The 15,860-nt window shown below is 40.1% G+C and overlaps 1 protein-coding gene across 8 annotated transcripts in view; it reads right to left on the bottom strand.

Moving 5' to 3' along the window:
• Positions 1-15,860, bottom strand: part of LOC113493682 (ecdysone-induced protein 74EF) — a 159,990-nt gene that overhangs the window by 31,805 nt on the left and 112,325 nt on the right. The window lies entirely within an intron of this gene.

The raw sequence follows: 15,860 nt of genomic DNA, 5'->3' as shown, positions 1-15,860 counted from the left end.
ATGGCGGCTCATTTAGAATTTTATTTTATTTACGTGTTTCTATTTTTTTATATACAGCCATTTAAAAACGTTTCGTGAATCAAACATTTCATTAATACAATGTGAGTATGAACATTTTGTTATGCATGGATTTTAATGAATTGAAAATATGCTAGAATATTGTTTGAAGTAAATCGAGCTCTCCGTTTCTCGCAATAAGGGTAATTCGAGATTGACAATTGGTTTCGGCAAATCTCTAGCGAGATGTCTGACGTCAGAGCAACATCCGGGAAGCCATGCTATTTCCAACGCGCGCCCAGTATTGTGACCCCTGGGCGTTTTAAAAGGTTATAGTGTTCAGAGATCATATTATGCTGGCTAATGTCTGCCCAAGTAATGAACGTTACTCAATTTGTCTGCGTGATGCTTGCGCGTGTGAGTGTGAATAATGAGTTTTTTTAATGACTCACTGGACTTCAACGAAGTAGCTGATATGGATCAATACGATTTAGAAAGCATCGTGAATTGCTACTAATTTATAAAACAAAATTAAAGTTTGAATATATATACTTGTGCATTTGTAATACGAAAAATATTAATTATGGGGCCATGCATGTGTACAAAATTGTGAAGCCAAAAAAGGGACCTATTGATTCTTAATCAGAATATATGTATGTTAACGAATTAAAATGTCATAGTAATTAACAAGCAAAATATTTCCGTAGTAACAAATTTTAATTGACACACTGGCAAACACGATTCGTTTGTACGCCGAATCGAAATCGATTGTTTCACCATTAAATCGATTTTGTATCGTCGTGTGGCACATTACGGATCCTTGGTCTTCGCGTTTAATTTCTGGGCACGGCTGCGCCTGCGCCTGCGGCACGTACGCGATACAACTCGTAATTGGTCAATCTTAATAGTATAGTAAGTATAGGTCTGTGGGCAATGCATTGAAATTATAATTTTGGGTATTTATTGCATTAAAACGCATAATTTTTGGAATTATCAATGTTTATCCCGAAAATACTGTGCAATTATATTTTTGCAGTTGGCATGTTACAGAAAAGCATCAACAATACGTAATAACAACACAACGTAAACAATAAATTAATTAAAAAGTTATAAAGCTAAATTACGATAGATATTATTGCAACGCCGGGTGTCGTGGTAGGGAGTGCAGTTGCAAGATGGCGTCGGAAAAGCGCGGGCACTTTCCCCGCGCGCGGGAAACGTAAGAAAGTGGCGGTCGCGCGCCGCGAAATGGAAACTGTCGCGATTAATGCTGATAACATGTTTATCTGCCGGCTTTAATAACCGACTACTGTCCGGAGCGCACGTACCTACACTTACTATGCAATATTCAGACGATTGCAAACATTCATGAAGGGAAACATGCATTTTTGTCTAGACAAGCGCAAACTACACGAAACAACCCTCGTTTTTATGAGTGTTTCAAACGAAAAATTTCACTTTATTTATAAATCCCCTGACGAAACAGAAAGGTGTGAGTATCTGGTCGGTAGCTCTGTAAATATATATTCACGACTTTTCGTATGTTATTGAAATTTTACAGATGGTATTATTTGCTGTTTTAATGTTGTATTTTATAAATAGTTATATTTTGTTATGATAAGTTTATGCAGTGCGAATTGTTATACATTTTTGAGCAACTTAGTATAAATCTCATAATTGTAGTCCACGTTCGATTATTTCAATTATTTAACTTTTATGAACGGACAAAAGTTGTAAATATAAGTTTATGTCAAATATAGTAAACAATAGATATTGTGCTGTCATTTGAAGCATATTATTATGTTAAAGTGAATGTGACGTGGCTTAGTGACGAGCCATTATGAAACTGTGACTCATAGAGGAAAGAGGACGATCACTCGCCAAATATGTAACGCTTATGATCCGAGCGGCAATTTCCGATTGACAAACTCGGAACCAAAATGAATTTTAATCAAAGATTGCGAGATTTCTTATTTATTATTGAGTAAAATAAATTAAAAGTAAACAGATGTCTGTTTGTGTGGTTATCCAATTCTAGTTATTAACTGTAATGCATATCTAGTACCTAAAGTCCGTAGTGTTACAGAAAGTCGTCTAATTAAACAGAATCGTGTTTATGAGTGAGAACACGTATCGTACGCGCGGCGATACGATCACAACAGCGTATATTTGTGTAGCGCCGAAGTGGGTCAGACAGGCGCGAAGGGCGAGATGCGCCCGCGCTTCCTACGCGCCGCTCACCGCTCTAGCGACTAGTGATGGGACACTACTAGCTCCTATTTAACACTATGTCAATAACCAAACAGTAAAGCTTCAAAAGTAAAGAGTTTTCTTATTCTTTCGTAATGTAAATAGATTTGATTATACTAAGGAGTTTATTAATACTTAATTCCAAATCAAAAAGTTAGGACATCGGTAATTTGATGTAATTATATACTTTTACGTTATTTGTAAAGTTTAATACAAAAAGTCTTTTCGAGTCAAGAGGGCGTAACGTTCAAATGATTACAGACTATTTATACCTGGCCGGTACTACGATGTTATGAACTGGCTCTATCAGACCTATTTAGTTCGATCGACAGCCGATACCGTACTGTTTGCGGACGATTCCGTTTCGCAAGGCATTGTTCATTAGTCATGTCCCAAAAATTATACATTGCAATAGTTTTTTTTGGGCCAACCTTGTCTATGGAGACAACAGGTTGGTGTACGTGCAGCCTCGGGCGGACGTTAATTCGATTCACGGTCGCGGTTGGATGTAAACATGCCTTTATAGTTTGTTTGTTTTTTTGTCTACGATCTCACGAATATTGCTGATTGCGTCGCTACTCGCTTCTGTTTCGTAATTGGAAATTTCACGCCTCGTTAGCGTTGCGGCTCGGAATTATCTTAATGCACTCGAGAACTATGAAAGCGCGAAAGGAAATGGAAGCACTCGGCGTTAGATCTCCATCGGAGACAGCGAGGATTTGCAAGGAGATTAGCATGCCCGTGACTTAACTACTTTACATTCAGACGCGGACACATCTGCCGCGTCAGGTGAACGAAAACATCCCTAGTATAATGGGTTTATTATCAAAATTATGTCAAATTACAAACAAATAACAAAATCAGTTGTTTATCGTATTCGACGATGTATTGCATTATAGTAGTGCGCTGATAAGATGCCACCGCGGACAGATAAGCTTACTATCTCGATTACGTACGATACTCGACGTAGGAAATAAGAAATAGGGACAAGGATATTGGGTCGCTGTAGATATGTTTGTTTGTTTCGTCAATTACATTACACGTGTAAAACGTTACAACACAACGCAACGCCCTCATTAAATAGCCGGAACGGGTGAAAAACCAAAAGGAAAACCGTAAAATATGTCATCGAGAACGAAACCGCGCGTCACTACGTCCGCCATGTTTAGTGGTGCAGCGCGCGAAAGTGAGATTTAACGCGAACGGTGCATCGGAGCTCCCTTGACCCGGTTGGCCGCCCGCGCCCGCCCGCGCCCCGCACTACGATAGTAAACCGAACACATAGATACCTCGTCTAGGCGAGAACTGCATCATAACGACACGGACCACGCGGCCGCACTCCGCGCCGCGCTCACGACCGATGGAAATGCTTTCAGGGATGCGATTAGCATCATTATCAACATTTACAGATTTCAACATATGGTTTTTTGTGAAAATATTAGGCCACGATACGTGTGAGGCGTTTGGGTTAGGAAATCGGCCAGTGATGTAATCACTTGGCAATCTAAAGGAAATGATTAAATGATTTAAAACCGGATCTATTAGCGGGTGTGCTGTAGTTAGTAATATCGCCTTCAAACTGTGAACTTTACATTGAAATAATTGCGAGCCAAGTAGGTGTTCTAATGACATAACGCGCCTATATTGTTGCGGCGCGGTATTTGTGACCGATCTCAGTGACCTACTTTGTGTACAAAATATTCCAGTTAAAAGTGTTTCTAGAAAATACACCTTCCTTGTAATTATGGTGAGAGTCACCGGCATGACGCCTAAGTTCTTGTCATACAATATGAAAGAAATACAAGTTAAATTTGCAAATGTAAAAAAGGATTACAAAACAATTTAGTAGTTAGCTGTTTAAACACACATAAGACTACTGTGAGTCTGCGGCACGTTGTAAAGGCCCGGTGACATAATTAGCAGCACAAAAACGTTCGCAAGAAAACCGGTAAAGAGTTGTGTACCGGAAACGTTTGCCAATCACTACGCCGGCGCTCGGCGCTCGGATACAGCTCAGGGGGCACGGAGCAGTTGCCTCACCACCGCGCGACGTAACCACCTGACCTTTATGTTCAGATGTTCCAGGAGCACAGCTACAGTCAGTGGGAGTGACCTTTGCGGATGTGGTGCGGGTGGAAAGCGTCTCTATTTCCAGGCTAGCTGCTGCCGCCCGCGGTGGGTGGTACAGTTTATCCTGTATAACTTAGTGCTTTAATTTTAGCTCGAACCCTCGCAGCGAAGGTTCATGCTATTGTATGTGACGAGATAATTTTAACTTTTCCTAAATATGAGTTTCTCAGAGCTCGTAAGCTTAGTGATGAACGGTCTCTTTGTTAAGACGTTTCATGTTTGTGAATGTGAAAATAAAGTTAATATTTTCCGGCTCGCAGGTCAATGTTGTTATTTGTAAGAGATTTATTTATAGCGGGTTCCCTTTACGAAATTATGAATTTTGTAGAAGACGTAAATAAACGTCTGAATGAAATAAACTTATTAAATAAAAACAAGTGCCGTAGCCTTTCGGCAGTCGTTTTCCTGTTTATTTGCGCCCGCGCAGCCGAGTTGTAGGTCGCGCGCGCTCACGTCGGGTTGCGCAATCTCTGCCATAGGTATTCTTCTTGTTTCGGTGTTACGATACTGTGGAACGGGTTTTTGTTCACATCGCTTGTTCTCTCACAAAATGTAGAACTGTCTCTGCGATGTTCAATATTGGCATACGCTGCATACAGTGCGTACCGTGCACAGTGCGTGATTCTCCGGAAACCGTAAAATACCGGCATTGCGCGCGCGCCGGCTCACAAACAAACAAACAGCAGATAGTGCAAACATCCAGCGCGCACATTGTTGTCCCCGCGCCGCCGCCGCCGCGCGCCGCCGCCGCCGCGCGCCGCGCCGGCGCGTGCGACTGCTTCCTTTGCCTGTTTTGACACAAGCGCGCTACACCGTAGTATTCCATGTTTTGATAAGTGCGAGCCTCGAGAGGTTTGTTACCTTGGAGTGCGAAATTAAGGCTAATCTGGTTTCTTGGAGAAAATTTCTAGAAGTCCTTGTGGTAAACGAGTGACGCTGACGATACTTAATATGACTTTAGCTTTATCTTAATCAGAACTTAATGTATCAGCCAACACACTGTTGTTTATGTATACTGTATTGCTACTAGTATGTGTAGTTTGGGTATTTCCCTGCACGCAGCCGGCGAGGAAGCGGCGCGCGGCGCGGCGGTGCGGCGGCCGGTGCGCGCGCGCCGGTCGCGGGAACTCGGCCGACATTGACACACTTGTCGGTGTCGTAACCGCCGCGTTTGCGGTGATTGTCTACTGGATTTTTTATTTCGTGGAAATATACGGATTTTAGCCCGACGTCGTTTTTTTTTGTCGAATATTTAGGGTCAAAGTTTTTATTACTTGTATGTGTATTGTAACAACGGACACTTCAACAAAGACAACCTTTTCTAATGCATATTTTCCTTATACTACATCTTTTAATTGACTGGATGAAATGAATGAACTAGCTAGTTGTGTAACATGTTGCGGTAAATCTATTATGTCTATTATTACCTCGTTTGTATCAGGTCCTTATGTATGAGTAAGCGACGCTGACGTCTGATCGACAACGAAATCCTTCCGATGTAAATATAAACATGTTCGGTGAATTTTAGAATTTTGTTTTTGCTCTTTTAGTTTGTCTTTCACGGTGGCTAAGTAATGCTACCTACGGAAGGCAGGGAAGTCCTTGAGCAGGTGAAGATCATGTCGGTCGAGGCGGTCACGTGAATCACACTGCATGCTATTAAACTTATAATAAGTATAGAGGGACATATTACACGTTGACTTGTATTTAACAATTAAGTTATCCGTTAGTGGCACAACGAGAGAGCTCCATAGTTTTGCGTGCGGCAGCCGTGCCTTCTAATTGAGTTAAGGGGTCTAATGTGCCCTCATTAACTCTGCTATTGGTTATTAGTGCTGACTATCTATGTCGCTGATAGCAGTCCTGAGCTCACTCGGGCAGCTCTAGAGGCTGCGCAAGAGTTGCGTCGCGGCATCTTGAGTAACAGACATAGGATTTTATGATCAGTAGCATAGAGTTCGTGACTGCTGGTGTAATCGCAAACTTAAATCGAGTGCGGAACACAATCGAGAGTTCATATAAAAAATATTTTGAAATTGCTTCGTGGGCGTTCAAGGTGTACAGTTAGCATCGCAGTGGCGTGCGTTCGGCGTATTGCGTCACTCACAACCGCGTTGTGCAATGTGTGGTGTGTTGTAAAAACGCCGGCGGCCGCGCGAATGTGCCCACTGTGCTTTGCGAGCAGATACACCCCTATTAGAAGGTACTAAGGGTTAGTTATGTAAGATCAACCCGTCTATAACTAGTCTTTAACACTTTTTCTTGTGACTGTCCATATGGCTTCAATAATTCGAGTCAACTTAATTTAGTATTAATGAAGTTTATCCTAAATGTATGCTTCTACATTATTTATTATGAGAACGACCTAATAACTAATGATATATTTGTGAAGAATAATAGTATTGGGTAAGCAGGTTCACATCCCGTGTTATCTCGTTGTGGATCTCATAACTCGCGGAGGTTTGCTTATATATCATGCAGGCGGTGTTCAGACATTAGTATAATTAACATTTAAAAGCTAAAACACCCGATTTCCTGTACAATAAAATGTCAGTTGCATGTCGTAATATCCGCCGACAAATACCAATAAAATCGGGCTGGATTTGTGTTTGCTAACACCACATTAAGTTACCTTAAAACTATATCACTGCTGATGAAATGCGTTCTCAGTGAACCCAAATTGAAGTAGGCTAATAACCTTACATTTCCGTGCTAACTCAAACAAACAGTACAATTGCTTACATTATTAAAATTTATACGTACCTATAAATTGCAAAACTATCAGCATTATTTTATACGCGTCGACAATCTCATCTAATTATTATAATTTATTCGATGGCTCATTAGCGAGTCGGTAACTCCTTATTTAACAAGGCCCAAACTTCTTTCTACTATTTATTTAAGTAATCCATTCTCAAACATTATATACATGTTTTATATTATATTGAATGGCAGTAAAGCATCTATTCCGAACTTTTAAAGCCAAATTCCTTTCGATCCTTTCATCCACTTAGCCAAAGAAGGGAAAATTACCGCGCAGAAACGCAATTTCACGCCCAAATCGAATGTGATTCTATTGAACTGAAATAAATCGGATTGATATTGTTATTTATAGATTGTGCGTTAGTTTTATCAATGTTTGATATGTAAACAATGGCTGCCTTAATTAGGGTAAGGACATTTGACGGAATTTTAATGTTTAAGTACTTTATGCCTGAGTGGTCACAAGAGTGCAATAATTACCTTATGTGTACGTTCATGAAATATATTAGCGTAATCGCGTATGTTCTACTTCAGGTTCCGAGTTAGTTATTGAGCCTTAGCCGTCTATTTAACCTAAAAACTAAATGACGTCAAACAATGTTAACAAGTAGTTGATCTAGAACACCATTACAGTGTCAAATATATTCAGGCTAGCGGCCTTATGTGTTCAGCTGTAGATCCTAGACTCTGATGATAGATATAATTTATTACCGTCCAAAGGTACTTTAGGAAATTAAAAATATAGAAATAGGTACTAAAAAGGAAATTATCATTCAAATATGATAGCTTCAACGACCTAAAGTTATTATTCATAATAACGTTTAGAGCCAAACAAAATAGCAGAGGAACGCGAATCATATTCACATATGATCACAAGCTCCAAAACTATATGAGTTGTAAACATCTGTCTAGACGGCGAGCAAACAATGTGATCCGAAGAGATGTTCCCACAGCCTCCTGGCTGGTGTTTTCTAGAACAACAAGCCTATGAGAGCGACTCTGACTAAAAGTTACCAAAACAATGACAACAAGCGATTAAACTCTAATAACATGTAGTGTAAGGACTACATTACATACAAAAATATAAAATGCATTTACAAAACCTTCTCAGTAATGTCTTGTTTCCATCGAGTTGGGGGCTTTTCTCTAGTTATGACTAAATACTAAACGCGTTAAGAATAACGTGTTGAAAATAAAGTGAAAGAAATGTGCGTTGGATGCTTGCCAATAGCGAGAAGTGACCGTAGACCGGTTTTACCCACCGCGTACGATCGGCATTATCAACCTAGCTTTGTGTCAACTTATTTAGATACAAATATTATTGTTGCTATCCTCTTGAGCAAATTTCAAAGTTAAAATTCTTATTAGTGAGTTTTTAGACTCTTAAAGTAAGTAACGTATTCGCCGGTCTGATTTTGCCGGTCTGGTCTGAAGCTTGGGAGTCAGTTCAATGTTAGTGTTTTCCGAGTGTATAAATAGTCATAAACACGATTTACTGCGTTTGACCCCATGATTACGTCAGTAGGAAGCGGCACGAGACGTGAATTATCACCTCGTGCATACACCGAGCGCCAAACATTGAACTGCGATCGATTCTCCCACGCACCATTACCAGCGACATTTACCGAGAATCTGCTTTACACTGATAGCGCTAGATACCTACAACCAGTACACGAAACGCAAACATTATTCTGTCTAGATTCTAGAGAAAAACTATTATATTAGTCTGTCTGTCTCGATGGAGCCACCCTTGCCGCGCGCCGCACCCCGGGGGCTAAAAAACCTGGTAGAAACGAAGGTCCTTGAAGTTGTGCCGTACTTCGCGACGGCTAACCTAGACATGAACCTAATTGGTATTTATAACTCGTCTGTGTACTTTTTGTCAAAGGTACAAAAATGTAGGATTCTAACTGTTGTAGTAATGTTCCCCCGCGCTAGTTCTCTTTTCCTATTTTCAGATATCTTGTAATAGCGAGCTACTAAAAGGTTCTATTTCTGCAATATTTCGCGGAATCGCAGCGGCGGCGGATCGATGGGAAATCTACTTATATGACGTAAGTGGAGCTACCTGCAGGCGCGCGCTGTGCTAGCCGCAGACACTTATGTAAACCAGTTATATCTACAATTCGAGTTACGACTCCAAAATATTATTTGCGGATCACATGTCCAATTTTTTTTACAAAACTTGTTATATTTGTAGATATTTTAAAATTTAAATGATTATGTGTACAGAAGATAGCGCTTACATGTGATACTGATAATAATTTTGGCATACATCGTCGACTTCCTTGTAGTGACGCAGAGTGCGCCTGAGATCTGTTACAGCAGCGCCGAGCCGCGGCAGGAGAATACTTCCAGGTTTAATAATAACCGAAACACTGCGTTATGTTCGCTAAAGATTGATAAAAATCTGTTCGAATGTCCAGACTGGGTGTCACTGGCTAATTGTCGGCACGTGCGCGCGCCTGTGTGCGTGTCTGTGTGCGTGTCTGGCTGCGTGGGCGCAGGCCGGAAGCGTGCCGCGGTGACATCACAGATACTGCTCCCGATGTCTAACTGATGCTCGAACATAGCCTGTATCGATGACCTGAATCAACAGAGGTGAAGTTCTCTCAAATATTAACGCAGCGCGATTATAGTTGTGTAGTCCCTCAGTCGTAGGAGTGCCCCTGCCCTAGCGCGGTGTAGGTGTTGTAACATTGACCGTATTGAATAAAATGCTGCAAATGTTGGCTTTCCCACAACGTTATTGCTCTCACCTTCGCTGTACTTTATCTATGTAACAGTCACGTAACTCTCGCGTTGCTCGCAGCATCCAAATATACCGGGCGCACATACATAATATATTCGTTGCATTTTTGCACAAGATAATCCAGGCACGTTGCCCGCCACTTGTGTCAGCTAGACTAGCACCGGGCTCGTGGTTGATCCTTCAACTTGCACGATTGATAACACTGATAACAGTTATAAATATACCTTTTTTCATTTGTTTTTTTATAACTACGGAAATGTGATTCAGCAAACGTGACCCGCGTTATCTGCACGTTAATGATGAAATCTCTTGAACATTGTTTTAGTTTGTAACATAAAAGACTAATTAGTGTGTAGCTGACAGTTGTTGTGCTAGTATTACTAGGAACTCTATAGCCGGCGTGTTGTCTAGTTCTCCCGAAACGCTATCGATATGATGGTTTGCTATATTGAGGTACAAATTGATTGGGTATTACGTTACTAGTAGTAGAGCTGCGTTTGAAATCCAGATGGGATATAGGTCATTAATGTTTTATATGTTTCTGAGAAATATGTAGTTTCATACAGCGTAAACACAAAACTTAATAGCACGATGAATATCTATATCGTTTTACACGTGTCTATTTTTTATTTCAAGTCCAAGTCAAATCTAGAGATAACCTACCAAAAGGAAGTGTTAATCTATATTTAGCAGACATTTATTTCGAATGAACTACAAATACCTAAGACAAGTCGTATTTAAATCCCGACAAAAATTATAAACAAAAAACCGTTGTTTGTTGTTTCCCCGGTGACATTACCGACGACATTTGGCAATGCTTGCGAAATTGTGAACAATTTGTTTGTTTAAAAATACAGGGTTAAGATGTTTTTAAACAGAGGAGAAAGACGAACAAAGGTTACTAAAACGTTTTTAAGGAAGTTGAAATTCCAAAACTATTATTTGCAGAAGAAAAAAACATCTGCAATGCAATAATAGACAAAGGAGCGACTAGGTACCGTTGCAAAAACCGAACGCTGCCGTAAATTTGCCAATAAAAAAGTATTTTTTAAGTGTGGAACGCAAAAAGCCGCGAAGAAATACCACTTCATTATTTGAACGCGCCTCTAAAGGTTTACAGTTAAGTTGTTTTTTTATAATGCGGGGGTGTACACCCGCTACCGGCAGGTACAGGCTTTTTATATGCACTTTTAAAAATTGGGTTAACTTTTTTAAAAACATATGAGGGTAACAAGGTAAGCGGTGTACTGTTACGGAAACCACAGTTTTTTACCAGGTTACCCTATTAACTCAGTTTTTACTCCGCCCGTTATCGTTTCACATGTTTTGGCGCACATGTAAATTTCTAAAAATATATTTATGCGCGAATGGTCCTATGTACGGTAAATGATTGGTCGAGTAGTGTGTGGAGACAGTGAGGGGCCGCGACCACTCGCTCGCGGGTAACAGTGGTCGTGCAGGTCGCCTGTCTGTTTGTCCGTATGTGTTGTGAAACCTAATAGCCTTGCGCCGCGGTTGAAGGCCGGCCAAAAACTGCGCGCGCGGCCCCACGCCCAGATGTGCCCGATTTAAAGAGCGTTGCACGCATAAATACATAACAGATAAGATTAAATGCTTGATAAAAACGTCGATACGTCGATACTCAGACGGCAGGACGCGACTGCTAATTTATTGCACTAATTTGGCGACGACACGCACACACGCGGCTCGTAAAGGGCCGCTTGATGGAAGCGCTAACACGCCAACATAAAATGCTACCTTGTTTAGTTAGGAAGTTATAAAACAGTTTATTTTATCAATAGCCGCTGTTTGCATCGTTTATTTATTTTTGAAATTCTAAAAACGGATGCGTTCGCGTCATTTGAATACTAAAAGTGCATTTTTTTTAAATCCAGCCGCGAGTTGAATTCTGTTTTAATATTGCTGTCTTATTCGTCCTAACTCATCAGCTCCGGTGTGACCGAGACAGATAGTTTACAGGAAGCTATAGAAAAAAAGAACAACCCTTCCTCACCCTTTTGGGACATTCTATTGTTTACATCAACACGAAACGTCACATGTTGTGTCACAGATTAACGATATTGAGTTCAAACTTAATAACTTTAGGGTTGATTTTGTATCGTCGATTTAAGCTGTTAGCATAACTTTTGTTGTGGTATGAATTAAAATAATTCGAAATTGTTCTTTTTTTGTTAGTCGGAGTATCTGGAGACAGGTAGCCGGTCAGTGTTGTGATTGGGCTTAATAATAATGTTTAGGTATCGACACGCCGCTGTTGTTGTGTGACCGGAGATAATTATTGGTTTCTTATAAATGTAATATATGCAAAAAATATTTGTAAGAACAACGACCTTTGTGATGTCCGGGTGACGCTACCAGTAACGCGGGTTATAAGGCGCGCGTCAAAATATTAGTCTTCGATAAAATCTTTCATTATTGTTTAGAAAGGTTGTTAGATAGTGTTGATATCCCTTGTTACTGAATATTGTTTCTATTTGAGCAGGAACGAGTGTCCAGCATGTCCCCGCTTCCTCTGGTGTCCTCACGCGAGCATATTTCTCTATCGTAGTCATATCCATTGTGTGCGACATTAAAAATGCTGATTATGTATAAAAACGCCACTAGCTTCCAACCCGATCACGTTTGCGTATTGTTTACTGGTGGATGCGCGGGCGCATCCGGCGTCGCCGATCGCGTATAAATAAGATTTTTTACGCACCTTTCACTTCCGACCTGCGCAGGTATCATACATTTCTCCCTTAAGGCCTGATAGCCGGCGACACTTGGCAGCTGCTTTGTACCACACTACACAGATTACGCTTCCTGGTGCATCCTTTCTTTTTGAATATTCATGGGAAAGTTGCTCCGGGTCGAGGTCAGTTTTTTTCGTTTGCGCGGCTCGTCTTTCTTCATCAAACATTTCTACATCCAAATTGTGGACGCTCCATCGATGTTATGAACAGTAGTGTGCAAATCGTAAAACGTATGAGTCAGCGTTTCTTTATAGATTGAAAAGAATAATCCCCGCTCAGATCGGTTTGTTTCCAACAATGACAGTTGCGGGCACACGTCGCCGGCATTCAGCCTAGTTCTCCATTACATTTACGATGGTTCCAAGATGAAAGAAATATAAATATAATTATAAGCGTCACATTATTTGGGTCGTGACCTTATTTTGATATTAATCTTGGAAAACATAAAATATCGAATAGAACTAGAACTGTGTCCGTCACTAATAAATGGTGTTTTCCGCTATATATTTGTTACTTGATGATTCTTTTTCGGTTTTTGACAGGTGTACATTCAATTATTTTTTCTGCTGTTTTTTATAGCTTTGAATACAGAAAAGTGAAAAATAAACAACATGTAACATTACAAAAAGTATGATAATGGTCCTCATCAAATTAAAAAGGTGTAGATAATAAATCGATTTTCATGAATGGTTTATACGTCTTTCTCGCCAACGATGAAATAATTTATTTATATTCATTGTTATAAATTAGCGCATGTGTAATAAGAGCCAGGTAACGATGCAACCATAGTCGGAAGTCCGGGCGTCGAACCCGCGCTACCGCGAACCGCAATGATGAGCGAGCGATTCGTGTGTTTTGATGACAATACTTGTAATGCAATGCTGCAATGTTATGTTGTTGTAACATCGCGCTGCCGCCATAAAGGGACCGAGCCAAGCAACGCTCTACCTAACGTGACTTATTGAAGTCGCCGTGTTTGTGTATCAAGTGTCAAATGTTCATTACTAGTACGCGCAAACTATTTGCAGCTAATATAGAAGCGTTTTCAATAATACTTAGAATAAACACGCTCCTCACAAAGTGAATTTAGTTATCTACAGATACCTATAGCGGTGAATGTTTATCAATCACAAAATCATTGATAACGTGATTGATGAGATTAGCAAGCGTTTTTCTCGGTGTCAATGAAATTGTAGCGAGCACGTTGGTCCATTCCGCCCCACGTGCTCGCCACAAACCTTGCAAGTGTATTAGGTAACGCCGGGATCGGCCCACTCGGCCCACTGCGAGCCAGCCTGCCGGGCCAGCCTGCCGGGCCAAAGGGGACGAACGTTAATTTTATCGCAATGAATAATTTTCCGTCCATCAATATAAAATGTCGCCGTAATACATATGTATGCACAATAATGCACATTTGTGTTTTCCGTGATGTGTCAATGACCTTTATTCATGTTGGTGCAGTGTGCACGATTGTGTGTTGTCAGGAGAATTTTAGCTGAAGCGTGATCAACGGGGTCACGTACTAACTCAATAAAAATAATTGTTGTGATCCGCAGTTCGGACACAATTATGTCATATCTGCAGACAAAACTCTCCATTCATGTAATTATATCATGTGTGTTTCGTTTGTATACGATTTTCTAACAAATTTCAGGTGCATATTTAATAGAATTTGGTTGAAAACATCGCGTAGTGGCCGATAGTAAACAGTGGCTGCACAATAACCTATTGTTTAGAAGAATGCTGCCGGATAAATGCGCAAACGGATTCTATGTATGTATGTATTCTCACGACACTTGTTACAATACGGTGAGCAGAGCAGCGCGACTTTATACCGCGAGAACATTCAACAGACTTGAGCTAAACCCGACGCAACTCGAACCCGCGTCACTAACTCTACATCCTCTACAATTCGGATACCAAACAAGAAAATGGAGAGCTAATTATTATTAGAATTTAATACGATCTTAGCCAATCGGAGGCATAAGGTTTCCTATAGAGTTCGGCTTAATAAGTGGAGCCGCTCAAAACACGGATACTTTTTAATTACTTGTTTCATACAAATCTGTCGTAATTAAACTTGAAAGGAGAAACGCTATATGGAATAATAGTATAGGACGAATACACCTAATGCAAGACCCAAGGGTACTTAATTAGCGTTGAGTGATTAATATGTAAGTGCTCGTATGATGCATCAAGTGAAGAAGGAAGGAACTCGCGCCTGTAATGACCAGCGGGGAAACAAAGCGGATCCGAGCAATAGGAAAAGAAAACGTTAAATGTGAGGACGATCAGAAATAACCATAGAAACGCATCCTGCAACCGTGGTAGCGTCGATATTGTAGGAGTAGCTATCGAGCGTGTGCTCAATAATGCATGTATTATCAAGCGTCACAGTTGTCATGCGAACCGTTTTTACCTTCCCTATAATATAATATATGTTCAGTAAAGGTTGTGAATTATTTTTATATTGAACTGAAAAATAGAGCTTGAAAATAAAAGAAGGCTTTTAATAAGGCACAAAACATGTAACGGTTTCTAATAATGGAGTATCTGAATTACACCAGAAAATTGAACTGAACAGCTTGATTAATAAAACACAAATTAATATCCGAAGTGAACGTTACTGTAGATTGGCAGACATGTTCTTACATAACAACCAACAAAAACATGTCTGGCGTGGTCTGGTATGTGTGTAACATGTCTGAACAACTCCCGCAGGCTGTAGCCGGCAAATACGTGGAGCTACATCCATGGATAGTAACAGGCTGTACTTGAAAAGCTGGGATATCTAAACATGTACTCGTAGCTCTTCTGACTTTACCTCTTTAAATGTAGAGTTTTTAATTGGGGATTCAATGTAAAAGTGATTATATTTATTGCAGAGAAGATTTCAAAACATCCTGTTTTAATTGAAATTGCTTAATTTTTTTTTCAATTATCACTCAATAGTTTTTCAAAATGACATTAAAACTAATACGAAATAAGTGGGATTATAATTTTTAATATTTTTGGTTGTTTTTGTAAACCTGAAACAATATGGTTAGAGTAGAGTTGCAACAGAAAAAAATATTAATTCTATTTAGATGAGTTTAATCCAACTATATAAGTAAACACAAACCGCAGCGTGTAAGTGCCTATCGCATATCCTCTCCTAAACAAATATAACATTAGGTAGTTGCAAGATTGACATTAATGCACGAACACACGGAAAT

The sequence above is a fragment of the Trichoplusia ni genome, chromosome 5 (genome assembly GCF_003590095.1).
Source record: "Trichoplusia ni isolate ovarian cell line Hi5 chromosome 5, tn1, whole genome shotgun sequence".
NCBI lineage: Eukaryota > Metazoa > Arthropoda > Insecta > Lepidoptera > Noctuidae > Trichoplusia > Trichoplusia ni.
This window is presented reverse-complemented; position numbering and strand designations above follow the sequence as displayed.